The 14,438-nt window shown below is 47.0% G+C and overlaps 1 non-coding gene and 1 pseudogene across 1 annotated transcript; both read left to right on the top strand.

Moving 5' to 3' along the window:
• The first annotated feature begins 7,894 nt into the window (after nucleotides 1-7,894).
• LOC122425861 lies at nucleotides 7,895-8,019 on the top strand (annotated as a pseudogene).
• Nucleotides 8,020-13,580: 5,561 nt separating this feature from the next.
• Nucleotides 13,581-13,772, top strand: LOC122425843. Its single transcript, XR_006265024.1, has one exon. It is a non-coding gene; the product is annotated as a U2 spliceosomal RNA (small nuclear RNA).
• Nucleotides 13,773-14,438: the final 666 nt, after the last annotated feature.

Genomic DNA, 14,438 nt, shown 5'->3' with positions numbered 1-14,438 from the left:
AGGATACAGCCCTTGAACCAGAGAACAGGTTCATAGAGAGTCTGTCAATTCAGGCAGCTGGTATACTGTAGTCACGTAGGATTCTGGAGTTAGACTGACTTTGGTTGAATCCTGGCTGTGTCACCTGTTAGCTAGGAGAACTTAGGCAGGTCACTCAGCATCTCTGAGCCTTTCCTCTGAAGGTCGTTGGAAGACACCATGGGATGCTCGGCAAGTGCCTGCCATCCCAGGGGGGACCTGGCTATGGCTGGCTGATAGGGTTGCCCCAGTTCTGTTGAGGAGCCGGTGGGTCTGTGAACCTTGCTACATCTCTATTTTCCTATTTAAATTTTTTGTAATATTTATTTATTTGGCCGTTGGATCTTTTTTTATTTTATTTTTAAAATTTTGGCTGTGCCGAATCTTCGTTGCTGCTCCGGCTTCTCATTGCGGTGGCTTCTCTGGTTGCCGAGCAAGGACTCCAGGGCACTCGGGCTTCAGTAGTTGCTGTGTGTAGGCTCAGGAATTGCAGCTCCCGGACTCTAGAGCACAGGCTCAGTAGTTGTGGCCCACGAGCTTAGTTGCTCCAAGGCATGTGGGATCTTCCTGGATCAGAAATCCAACCCACATCTCCTGCATTCGCAGGCAGATTCTTTACCTCTGAGTCACTGAAGAAGCCCTACATTGGGTCTTTTTTTTTTTTTCTACATTGGGTCTTAGTTGCGGTACACAGGATCTTTGCTGGGGCACAAGGGCTCCAGAGCACGGAGGGCTCAATAGTTGTAGCATGTAGTTTCCCCAGGCTGCTCTGTCCATGGGGATCCTCCAGGCAAGAATACTGGAGTGGGTTGCCTTGCCCTGCTTCAGGGGATCTTCCCAACCCAGGAATCGAACCCAGGTCTCCCACATTTCAGGTGGATTCTTTACTGTCTGAGCCACCAGGGAAGCCTGAATACTGGAGAGGGTTGCCATTTCCTCCTCCAGGGGATCTTCCCAACCCAGGGATCAAACCCAAGTCTCTTATGTCTCTTGCATTGCCAGGTGGGTTCTTTACCACTAGCACTGCTTGAGAAGTCCTGTGGGATCTTAGTTCCCCAATTAGGGTTTGAACCCACCCACATCCCCTATATTGGAAGGCGGATTCTTAACCACTGGACCTTCCTTTTTAAAAGAGGTGCTACTCCCTTCTCCTCCTAGCACCCAGGGGTGTTATATGCAACAACAGATACACGAAGTTTTCCAGACACAAAATGTGAAGCTGAGGCTTGTCACTGGACATTTATTTTCACAGCATGTATATCTTCCTATAAACTAATTCTACAGACATTTAGGTGGAAAATAACTATTATAAGCAGAAGAGAAAGGCACTTGACTGTCTCAGTAATTAAATGGGCAAAAGAGGTAGTGGGTTTCTTTGTTTCTCAGTTTCCCTCTTCCTCTCTTCCTACCCTAGAAAGAGGGCTTCCCAGGTGGCTCAGTGGTAAAGAATCCACCTGCCGATGCAGGAGATGCAGCCTCGATCCCTTAGTCGGGAAGATCCCTTGGAGGAGGGCATGGCAACCCACTCCAGTATTCTTGCTGGGAAATTCCATGGACAGAGGAGCCTGGTGGGCTAGGGTCGCAAAGAGTTGGACAGACATGCACCCTAGAAAGAACAGGGTTCAGATGCAGAGATGCTCAGGGCGGGGGAAGTGGGTTGGGCTGAATTAGGGAACTGTTTTCAACCCTCTGAGCCTGTCCTCCTGCCAGAGGAAGGATTCTCAGGGTAAATCTGCGAAGACTGTGCCCCTTCCCTTCTCATCTCTCTTTCGGAGCCTGTCTCCTGCTTCTGTACACCCTGCCTCTCCCAACCCCATTTCTGACCTCAGAGCTCCTTCCAGCTCTAGATTCCACTCCATGTCCCACTTCACCCCTTCCGATCTGGATTTTAACTCATATCGGCCCTCGGGGAACTTTCTCGTGCTGCTACCTGATTTTAGTCACTTGGACATTTGCATCTTTTAATAAAGCTTGTTAGTATACAAGACCAGTAATCTTTTGTTGTGGAAGGAACAAAGTATAGTTAGATGTGTGGACCAGGTAAATCTTGTGAAATAGCAGCTGCATTATTTATTAGGTGTGGGAACGGGATCTAGCTGCTCTACTGCTCTGATTAGGGCTTCCTGGGATCAGGGTTTCCTTGACAGATCAGTTGGTAAAGAATCTGCCTGCAATGCAGGAGACCCCAGTTTGATTCCTGGGTTGGGAAGATGCCCTGGAGAAGGGAAAGGCTACCCACTCCAGTCTTCTGGCCTGGAGAATTCCATGGACTGTGTAGTCCATGGGGGTCACAAAGAGTTGGACACGACTGAGTGACTTTCGCTTTCACCGCTCTGATCAGTTTCCTCTCCTACAGGGTAGAGGTAATAATATCTCTACCCTAGAGGGGGTGTGATGACTAAAGGAAATAATCCATGTGACACAATAAACAGAGGCTTTTTTTTATTATAGTATTTCACGAATTTAAGATGTCATTCGTGAGAGGTGCCCTTGTTTTCTCTAGACATACTGCGATGTAAACACTGGCAGTGCTTTCTCCTGGCATCAAATGTAAGGTGCATTCTGGTTTCTGAGATATAAATATGTGAAAAATAGGGCTCCTCTGGTGGTTCCGTGGTAAAGAATCCACATGCCAATGCAGGAGACACGGGTTCAATCCAGATTTGGATAGATCCCACATGCTGTGGAGCAACTCCATGTGCCACAACTACTGAGTTTGTGCCCTGGAGCCCAGGAGCCGTGACTATTGAATCCCTCAAGCCTAGAGCCCGTGCTCCACAACAGTGAAAATCACCGCAATGAGACGCTTACACACCACAACTAGAGAGTAGCCCAGTTCTCTGCAACTAGAGAAAGCTTGAGCATCAACGAAGATAATAAATAATTATCACAGCCAAAAATAATAAACGAAACTATTCTTTAAAAAAAAGATGGATGTGCATCTTGGAATGGAGGAAATTAGGCATCATTATTGAGTGTGACACCTGTTTGGGACTGCTGAAAGGCCAAAAAGAAAATGGGGGTATTTGGAGACACTCGCTGAGGCTCGATAATGCCAGGCAAGTTTTGAAAAGCCCAGCTCTTGGTTGAGCCCAACAAGTTTTATGGATCTAGTCTAGCTGGACAGGAAACTGACTCTCTAGTACACAAACACTTATTGTGTGCCAGGATCCTCAGCACATTCAGGGTGGGGGGTGAGGAGCAGACACATTCTGCTGGCCCATGCACACCCTTGATAATGTTGCTGGGAAAAGCAATCTCCCTTTCCCACTGCAAAGACAGACAGACAGATCCAGTTCTGTTGTGAGTCATAAAAGTGAACGCTTTTTGTTCTGTTACTGGGAAAAAGGAGAAGGAGGAAGAGAGAACTGAGGCAAGAGGATGGGGCCAGAGAGAAGGGAGAGAAGATCAGGAGAAAACAAGATGGCATTTCCCTCCAAGTCTCTTCAACTAGTTGTGGAAGCTGACAAGTGATGAAAAGAACCTGATGGAGCCATCCAAAAGGACAGGGTCAAAATTGAGGTGAAGGCAGGGCTGCTGCAGGGCCAGGAAAAGCAGACACAGTGAGCCTGGACTTGAAGAAGTGTCCTCCCCAGCTAGCAGGGCTCAGGCAGACCTCTGATGCCCAAGGATGCAACATTCAGAAGCACTCAGTTGGCAGCGTTGGCATGGGCAGACCTTATCTGATTGTCACAGGCTTCCATAGCAGCAAAGAGCAGTGGACATGGTTGAGTGGCAGCCGGAGGAGGAAAGGCAGAACACAGGCAGGTGCCCCTTGCTGACCACAGGGGAAAAGTCACGTTAACCTGTGTGATCCCAGGACCCACACAGTGGCATGCACAGAGTAGGTGTGATACCGAAGAATCAGTTCAATCAAGAATCTTAAAAACAGGATATCACAAAGTTGTTGTTTTTTTTTTTTTTAAAAAAGAGAAGTCCAGAAATAGACACATACAGACTTTTTTTTTTTTTTGCTGCTCTGAGTCTTCATTGTGGTGCAGAGGCTTAATTGCCCCATAACATATGGGCTATTAGTTCTCTGACCAGGAACTGAACCCCTGTCCCCTGCATTGGAAGGCAGATTCTAAACCACTGGACTGCCAGGGAAGTATCACATATAGACTTTTTAATATGATAAAGGTGGCATCTGAGGGATTTCTGTGGCAGTCCACTGGTTAAGATTGTGAGCTTCTAATTCAGGGGGCATGGATTCAATCCCTGATCAGGGAACTAAGATCTCTCATGCTATGGGGCATGGCCAAAAGAAAAAAAAAGACAGCATTTGAAACTGATGAGGAGATGGGCTATTTTATATATGATGTTGGGACAACTGGGCAGCCATCCAGAAAAAATAAAGTCAGATGTATATCTCAATTCAAGTCCTAGGACACATGTGAAGTAGGTTAGAGATGGAAATGCAAAAATATCAGCAATTCAAGGATAATGGGCAAAGGATATGAACACTCAATTCACAGAAAATAATAATGAATTTCAAGCAAACAAAAAATTGTACAACCTTGCTCACAGTAAGAGATAACATTGGATAGTATGCAAAAGTTTGATAACACGGTTGGGCAAGGCTGTGGGAAACAGGCACTGGTTGAGAAGTCTGTCTGTGGTCTTCCAGTCTCTGTTCTCGTTTATCATTTTCAACTCCCTGGCATCAATGATAACTGGGTCTAGAGTGAGACTGGAGGACACTTGGACAAAGGCCCGCCTTTGTTGCCCTGATCACACCCCTGATGTTGCCTGAATTTTTATAGGCACTTTGGTCTGTACAAATGGATGTGATCTGGCTGAGGGGCACTGACTCACATTAACCAAACTCACAAGGTGATGCATGAACCAGAAGGCTAAGTCAATCATTTACAAAGGGAGATACTGCTTTGCAACCACAGACCATGCATGTCTTCAACCCAAGGCACCCCATTCCAAAGGTCAAAATACATAGGAAACTTAACTAGTGACCACAAGATGGCCTGATAAACATGGAAGCAAGCAGCACTGTAGTGAAACACAGTATCATCATAATTGCTACAAGCCAGGAGGTTTGCTGATCTCTTTCTATTTGTACAAATTGCATTATTTTAATATTTATGCATGTATTTATTTAGGCAAAATATATTAAGTGCCTAGTATATTCCAGACCTTATTCTAAAGATTGAGGATATAAATGTGGATAAAACAGACAAAGGTCTCTGTTCTTCAGCTTACATACTATTAGGCTAAAAGCAACACATAAATGTATAAAATGTTAGGTGATACATGCTACGGAGTAAAATAAAACCAGGTAAGGGACAGTAGGGGCCCTGGATGAGTGAGGGAAGATTAAGCACAGGATTACATGTTAATATTTTCATTTTCTAGATGAAGAGGCTAAGCTACAGAGAAGTGACTTGCCTGAGATATTTTCCCTAATGCTTGCTCTTACATGTTAACTATATGCCAGGCATGTCTCATAATTCCTAAGATTATGTCTAGTAATTTCTCATCTCGTTATCTCCAATTTACAGATAATATATTGAAGACAGAGGGTTAAGCGAGGAGGTCAAGTCAAGACTAGGCCATGTGATTATTAACAGGTAAACAGGGATTAGAGGCCGGGTGTTCCAAGTCTCTGCTCTTAACTGCTGCACCAGACAGCTTGTTCTTATCTCTCTACAGAAGACCTGTGTGTCAGGCTCAGCAACACTTACTCTTATACTGGGCTGGACACACAAGAATGGCTCTTTCTTTGCCCTTTTCTAGGTCCCATACTCTTGGCTTCAGATGGATTTGTCCTCTTCCCCTGTGTGGTCTTAGGCAGAGCTCCTTAACCTCTCTGTCTCAGCCAATTCATCTGTAGGTAAACTTTGAAAGTCTGATATAAGGAAAACACTTGGTGCAAACCTTGGCCCAAACAGTGTTTCTTATTGCATCGTCTCTCTGCGATACAGTTGCTTAGTTGTCTCAGTGTCACAGCTATGCCACCTTCATTGGAACCTCACTGGTTGGACACCAGGACCCACATTCTGGATTACTAAACCAAGGTTATCTCCTTAGCTCCCTTTGTATACCCTCAAGTTGGATTCAAGATTGCTGGGAGAAACATCAATAACTTAAGATAAACAGGTGACACTACTCTGATGGCAGAAAATGAAGAGGAACTAAAGAGTCTCTTGATGAAGATGAAAGAGGAGAGTGAAAAAACTAGCTTAAAACTCAGCATTCAAAAAACTAGGATCAGTAGCATCCGGTCCCATCACTTCATGGCAAATAGATGGAGAAACAATGGAAACTGTGACAGATTTTTCTTGGGCTCCAAAATCACTGCAGATGGGGACTGCAGCCATGAAATTAAAAGACACTTGCTCCTTGGAAGAAAAGCTATGACAAACTTAGACAGTGTATTAAAAAGCAGAGACAGGGGGACTTCCCTGGTGGTCTGGTGGTTAAGAATCTGCCTTGCAGTGCAAGGGACACCAGTTCGATCCCTGGTCTGGGAAGATCCCACATGCCAGGGAGCAACTGAGCCCAAGCTCTAGAGCCCACATGCTGCAACTACTGAAGCTGTGTGCCTGGAGCCCTTGCTCTACAACAAGAGGAGCCACTGCAGTGAGAAGCCCTTGCGTCGCAACTAGAGAGTAGCCCCTGCTTGCCACAACTAGAGAAAGCACAAGTACAGCAATGAAGACCCACCATAGCCATAAATAAATAAATCTTCACAAAAAAATAAAAATAAAAAGCAGAGACATTACTCTGCCAACAAAGGTCCATCTAGTCAAAGCTATGCTTTTACCAGTAGTCATGTATGGATGAGCAAGTTGGACCATAAGGATGGCTGAGCACCAAAGAATTGATACTTTTGAACTGTGCTGTTGGAGAAGACTCTTGGGAATCCCTTGGACTGCAAAGAGATCAAAACCAGTCAGTACTAAAGGAAATCAATCCTGAATATTCATTGGAAGGACTGATGTTGAAGCTGAAACTCCAATACTTTGGCCACCTGATGTAAGGAGCCAACTCATTAGAAAAGAACCAGATACTGGGAAAGATTGAAGGCAGAAGAAGGTGACGACAGAGGATGAGATGGTTGGATGGCATCACTGACTCAGTGGACAGGCATCTGGAAAAGCTCCGGGAGATGGTGAAGGTCAGGGAAGCCTGGCGTGCTGCAGTCCACGGGGTCGCAAAGAGTTGGACACAATTTAGCGACTGAAGAACAACAACCCCACAAGATAGGCTTTAAGGTTTCCACCTATCAGCTGGGGAATTAGAGCTCTGAAGGTTAAGGGGTTTGCCCTAGGGGCTTGCAGCCGGGGCAGGGCGGGGGTTCTGACAACAGGGCAGCAGTACTCGGAGGGCCAGATCTGGGGTCTCAAGTTCTCTCGATAGCCCCTGGCAGGCGACAGTAGACAGACACTCCCAGACTCCCAGCTTCCGAGTGGGTTATGGCTGGACAGAGCCAATCCGTGGGACCCTGTTGCTTTCACAGCGAAGACCAGATGACTTTTTTCGTACTCAGACCAGTCGGCTGGTCAATTTCACAGGGCCGGTCGATTCTCCCAAACCCAACATGTCCAAAACCTGCCTTTCCGCACGAGCCAGCGCCAAGGCAGAGCTCCGCCCCAGCCCAGCTTCCGCTCATGCGCGCAGAAACCCTGCGGAGAAGCGGGCTGTCTACCCGCAAGGCTACACCCACCCTCGCGGAAAGGGCGGGGCATGCAAATTAGAAATGGCGCCTCCGTTAGGAAATGACAAAGTTACAGCAGGTATATAAATTCTCTCCTATAATGTAGAGAATAAGAAATCTGCACGAGAGTCCAGTACAGTACCATTCACAGTAGTGTCCACGAAGCAAAGGCAGGGAGACCTGGAGTGAGCAGGGAGCCGGGTCACACCTCTATCCGAGGACAATATATTAAATGGATTTTTGGAGCTGGGAGTTGGAACAGGAGCTTGCTCCGTCCACTCCACGCATCGACCTGGTATTGCAGTACCTCCAGGAACGGTGCACCCCTTTGGGGGGATATCTTTGGTGATAAAGATTGACTTAAACAGACTGTTTATCAGTACTTGACTTTCTTGTGGTTCAGATGATAAAGTGTTTGTGCATGGATGGAGAATCTTGCTAGGACTACAGTCCATGGGGCCACAAGGAGTTGGACACGACTGAGCAATTTCACTCTACTTTTCTTTTGTTTTTGCAGTACTTACTTGCTTTGGGGGTTAAACGTTAGTCTATACTGTCAAAGTTAGTGAAGTCGCTCAGTTGTGTTTCACTCTGGACTCCATGGACTGTAGTCCTGCCACGCTCCTCTGTCCATGGGATTTTCCAGGCAAGAGTACTGGAGTGGGTTGCCATTTCCTTCTCCAGAGGATCTTCCCAACCCAGGGACTGAACCTGGGTCTCCTGCACTGGAGGTAGATGCTTTACCGTCAGAGCCACCAGGCACGTGTAAACAGTGTTAAGTTTCAGGTTTCATCATACTTCAAAAAAATTTAGTTTGTAGTGGGGAACTAACACCTTGAGTATTGGTTTTTATTTTATTTATTTTTGTTTGTTTTAAGAAGGTTGAAATATGAACTAACACTTTCTCCACTTTAGACTTTTATTCCACAGAACTTTTGTAATTTTTTACTGTCCAGGCTTCAGTGTAACATACATTGACTCGTGTTTTCCATGGTAGGAACTCTTGAAGAAAAAAAAAAGGTGGGAAGGTGCTGGCACACCAGAAATCTAACAAAGTACAGTGAACTTAGTGAGAAGAGAAGTGACACTGCAGTAAAACAAGAAAGGCTGCGATGTTCAGGGGTTCCTATTGTGGAGCACCAGCTGCAACACTCTCTCCTAGTTCAGTTCAGTCGCTCAGTCGTGTCCAACTCTTTGCGACCCCATGAACCGCAGCATGCCAGGCATCCCTGTCCATCACCAACTCTCGAAGTTTACCCAAACTCATGTCCATTGAGTCAGTGATGCCATCCAACCATCTCATCCTCTGTCGTCCCCTTCTCTTCCTTCCTTCAATCTTTCCCAGCATCAGGGCCTTTTCAAATGAGTCAGCTTTTCGCATCAGGTGGCCAAAGTATTGGAGTTTCAGCTTCAACATCAGTCCCTCCAATGACACCCAGTCCAATGAACTAGCAGTCCAAGGGACTCCCAAGAGTCTTCTCCAACACCACAGTTCAAAAGCATCAATTCTTTGGCGCTCAGCTTTCTTCACAAGGAGAGGTAAATTGTTTCCTCTTTCAACAGTGACCACAGAGAAGAAACACACGGCCTAGTTGGACCTCTCAGAGTTCTGAAAACTTCGAACACATTCTACACAAAAAAATCCTCCCTGGGCTCATAAGCCAGGTGACCCAAAAGATGTTCAGCTTGGAGCTGGGCCTGGGCCAGAAAGGGGTGCAAAGCTAGCAAGTGAGGTGAGGCAAGGCTGCTACTCAGCTCAGCGGACCTGGCAGACCCTATTATCTTAGAGACGGGCAGGTGAGTGAAGGGAAGTAAGGGACTTGGTCATAAGCTAAAGTGGGGATCTCAGTGCAGGTCCTCAGAGCTCTAGAGCCAGGACACGACACCCACAGCAACAGAGGCTTGTCCATGTTCCCAAAAGCAGCTCCTGGCAAACTACTAGGCATTTGTAGAGATAGATGGTTACCATGGGACAGAGACCATGAGTCACAAACTGTATAGCAGGCCTCCAAGACTGAAAACTTGGTCAGGCCTACAAAGCAGCCAATCTAAGAAGTGGTTTGTCAGGATTGAGCAGGAGGAGGGCACTGGACAATCAACAGACAGAATAACTCCACCAGCATTTGTAGCCGGCCATCCCCGGCCTGGTCCAATGGGCACAAGAACAGTGGGCCACTGTGGCAGGCAACGGAGGACACAATGGGCCCCACACTTCTTGGGGACCTCAATCCTGAACTCCATGGAGTCACAGGGCCCAGTCATTTCTTGGGTTGGGTTGGGTTGGGTTGGGTGAGGTGGAAATCTGGACTCCTCTAGCTGCAAGCTTGGTTCAGAACTTCTTTCCTGCTTCCTGCCTTTTATCGTTCAAAGCATTAACCTTCCCTACTGTCAACCTCCTGCATTCCTCATTCTGTCTCAGTAAGTCCTTCCCCGATGACCTAACTCATACTATAACTCAGACTCTGAAAGTCAACTGTTTATAAACATTTATATATTATATCCATTTATATAATTAACATCTACGCAACTAAAAAAAAAGAAACTGGGAAAAAAAATATTTGCAAATCTATCACAGGTAGGGTGAATCTCAGTATTCTACGAAGAGACCTGACAATGTGATCAGAAAAAAGCAAACCACTCAATAAAATTTGGCTAAAAAATCCCACAGTTCTGGGACTTCCCTGGTGGGGCAGTGGTTAAGAATCTACCTTGCAATGAATGTGGCAGTGGTTCAATCCCTGGTCACAGAAGACCCCACATGCCACAGGGCAACTGAGCCCGGACACCACAACTGCTGAATCTGTCTTCTAGAGCCTGTGCTGCGACAAGTGAAGCCACTGTGATGACAGTCGCATGTACCACAGCTAGAGAGTAGCCTCCACTTGGCACAACTAGAGAAAGACCGCACACAGCAATGAAGTCCCAGCACAGCCAAAAATAAAAATTGTTTTTCTAATCACAATTCTTGGGAAAGATAACAAATATCATTGTTTAGAGGCAGAAGAGAGTCATGACAAGAAAGGGACAGAAGGACATCTTCTTAGGAGATAGTAATGCTTTTTCTTAAGCAGAGTAATGGTGACAATTGTGTGTTTGTTTACTTTGTGAAATTTAATCAAGTTTTACCCTTAAAATTAACATCATTTTTGTATGCTGTCCTTCAATAAAGTCTTTAAAATTAGTTATAATAAATATGATTTTTCACACAACTATAAGGAGAGAAATGCATATTTAAACAACAATAAGATATAATCTATAACCTGTGAGTTTGGCAAAAATGCAAGAGTCTGACAATGTACCTGGTTCCCCAGGCTGCAGAAACAGGAAATGCTTGAGACCTCTCTGGGTCATCCTAGAGTCCCATCCTGACCTGTTACTCCTAACTCTTTCAGGGCAAGGATATCAGGGACTCTGAGGATACAATACCTTAGTGAAGGCACATGACATCTAGATGAGGTCTGGGGCCAGCAGTAGAATTTCTATCTGAGCAGAGTACCGGGGATGGTGAGGTTTCCCCTGGTGGCTCAGAAAGTAAAGAACCTGCCTGCAATGCAGGAGACCCAGGTTTGACCCCTGGGTCAGGAAGATCCCCTTGAGGAGAGCATGGGAACCCACTCCAGTGTTCTTGCCTGGAGAATCCCATGAACAGAGGAGCCTGGCGGGCTCCAGTTTGGAATTGCAGAGTCAGACACAACTGAGCAACTAGTACTTTCACAGGGCATGATGGGGAAGGGGTACTAACTCAAGTTAACCAAGCTCCCAAGGGTCCTATGCATGAACTAGAAGGTGACGTAAATCACTTTAATGTGAGACACTCCCCTGCAGGAATGTAACTGTCTGAGGATCAACTCCCAAATACCTGGGAAACCATAAAATGACCACTGAGGAACACGGAACCAAGTAGAGAGATCAGGAATTGGGGAAGCCTGAAGAGCCATTATAATAACCACGTGTCAGGGGCTGGGTAAGTGTGACTGATATAATATCTAGTTTAATACTTATTCACCCACTCGTCCATTCCATAAATGGATGTAGGTGTTGGGCACTAACCTAATGACTGTGACAGAGTGATGGAAAAAGCAGTCCAAGTGAGAATCTTCCCAGTCTTTAGGGTGGAGGGGCAGAAGGGGAGGCAGATAGTAGAATCACAGACAAAGCACACACATAGCATGTCAGGTCTGGTGCAAGCTAGAAGGCAAAACCAGGTTGAGACATGGAGGAGTATCTCTGGTGGCAGAAAGGAGGGAGATTGCTCAAAACGGGGCCCAAGTTAGGTTTTCTTAGGACCAAGATTCACACTGGGAGATGACTGCTCAGAGGTGTGTCTAGCAAAAACTCTCTTTATCCCTAGTGTTTGCAAGTTGAGGGCTGACTCCCGCCAGGCATGTCCAGAGGGGACCTCAGAGCTAAACTGTCCGGAAGGTTATTAGGGCTCCCTAAGGAGTGAAACAGATCACTCCCCCCACCCTTCCCCTGCCCCGGGAGACAGGGAAAACCCAAGCCGGCAGGGAATCAGAGAGCCAGAAGCCAAGGCAGGCTCAGGTGAGGATGTGACCCCAGGTGCCACCCACCCTTATCAAAACCATGGTGCTGTGGGCCTGATGCCAGCAAATCCATGTGTGTGCCACCAGCAATCCTGCTGTACTCCAAAGTCGCCTTGCTCTTCTTGTGGCTTTCCCCCTCTTCTCGTGGAAAGTGTGCAGCGGGCGTAGCGACCTCTGCCACAGCAGTTTCTGCAGAGGGACGGGGGCCAGGACAGTGCCAAGGGCCGAGCTAGAAGGGCCCACCACGTCCCTGGGGCGGAGAAAGGCGGGGCATGCAAATTAGGATCCTCCTCTGCGGAAGGATGGGCGGGGGTGCAAAAAGGGATGTGAACGTTATAGACAACTAATGCAGTCGCTGGTCTGGACTCCATCAGTGAGCCAGACCTGTGCTTCAGAACCCGGCAGGTCTTGGAACACCGTGACCAACTCCGCAGGTCAACTGCCTTCTAGCTGAGTGACCCAGGGCAAGTTTCTCAGCCTCTCTGGTCTCACTGATCACGACTGTGAAATGAAAATGATAACAGCGTCAATCCTCTCTAGGGTGTCCAGGATCCAAGTGGGCTCGATCATAGCAAAGAATGCAGGGCAGTGCCTGGCACGTGGCTGTCGTGAGGTCAAGGATCTTTCCCCTCAGGTTCGACTGAACTAGAGAGTCGGTTAGGGGGAGGGCCGACTGTGATAGCCTCACAGACCCTGCAGCTCTCTAGCGGCTTAGCGGAGAATGGAAGAAAGACAAATGCGCCCGCCTGGCGACCCCGGGGTCTCAATTAAGGAGCCTAGCCGTTACGGTGGGGACAGAGACCCGTTCTCAGTCAAGGCGGTCCCTGCCTCTCCCCTCCCCCGCCCTCGTAATTCTCTCTCTGCTCAAGCTCTGGGCTCTGCCTGGCGGCCCCCGACAAACACTAATCTCCCAAATGCACAGTCATTATGACCCAGGATTTGCTTTGTGAGCCGGTCTCGTCCTGCAGCTCCCTCCATCGACACCCTGAGGCGGCCAACTGCAAAACCCCTGCGTTCTCTCCGCAGCTGGAAAGTGTGCGGCGAGCGCAGCGACCTCCAGCGCCACAGCAGCTTCTGCAGAGCGGCTGGGGCCAGGAGGAAGTCTGGTGCCGAGGGCTCAGCTTGACGGTGGTGGCCACGCCCCTGATGGCGGGGCGGGGCGGGGCATGTAAATTAGGGGCCTCTTCTGCGGAAAGATGGGCAGGGGTGCAAAAAGGGATGTGAATGTTATAGAGAACAAGTGCAGTTTCACTGTTCTGGAGCAGACACAGGAGGGTAAGCCAGAAATGTCCACTGAGGGTTGGAGCTGAAGGGAGGACGATGACAGCTAGGACAGAGCATGTGGTATCGCTTCTCCGCCTCTTGACTTAGATCAAGTGTAGTATCTGTTCTTATCAGTTTTTAATATGTGATATGCCCTCTATCCGAGGACAATATATTAAGTGGGTTTTTGGAGCAGGGAGTGGGAATAGGAGCTTGCTTCATTCATTCCACGGACAGACCTTGTCTGCAGTACTTACAGGAACAGTGCACCCCTCTCAGGGAAAAGAGAAAGTATGAATAGACTTGTTACATCTCTTTCAGTGTCTTCCTCGTCTTTTTGTTACTGAGTACATACGAGGGTTTCTGTTTTGTTTTGCCAATGTGTGTTTTTCTATTTTCTTGTTTGGGTAGTTTACTTAGGAGTACTAATTCTTGTAAAGGTTATATCCATGCACCAATTTTATGCTAAATTTCTCTTTTATCTTTGGAAGCACTGTAATAAGGCTGTGTCCAGCTCCCTTAGTAGTTTTGTTTGTCTTTAGCACTGGATTATTTCTTCTATCCTGTGACAAGGCACTGCTCTCAACACCTAACAGAATTTTGAAACAGTTCAGGGTTGCTGGAGTCCCCAAGGGAAGACTCTCAGCTCTAGGAATTTTTAAAATTCAGGATTCCACACAAGTGTGCTTTTCCTAAAAGAAGAAACCGAAGAACAGAAAGGTTAAGAAGCTTGTCCAAAGTCACCCAGATAGGAATTAGCAGAAGTGAGCTGTGAACGATCATTGTACAACAGAAAACATCTACATTTCCTGGGCCTCATACCCAAGAAGGAAACTGTCATTTGATTATCTGATAAGGGCGCTGAAACTGGCAATCTCACCCCACCTTTCATCCTTTGCCTTTGCCAGGAAAGGAGTTGATGAACAAATGGGAAGGAGGTA

The sequence above is a fragment of the Cervus canadensis genome, chromosome 1 (genome assembly GCF_019320065.1).
Source record: "Cervus canadensis isolate Bull #8, Minnesota chromosome 1, ASM1932006v1, whole genome shotgun sequence".
Taxonomy (NCBI): Eukaryota; Metazoa; Chordata; class Mammalia; order Artiodactyla; family Cervidae; genus Cervus; species Cervus canadensis.
Note: the sequence above shows the minus strand (reverse complement) of the source record. Positions and strands in the feature narration are given on the sequence as shown.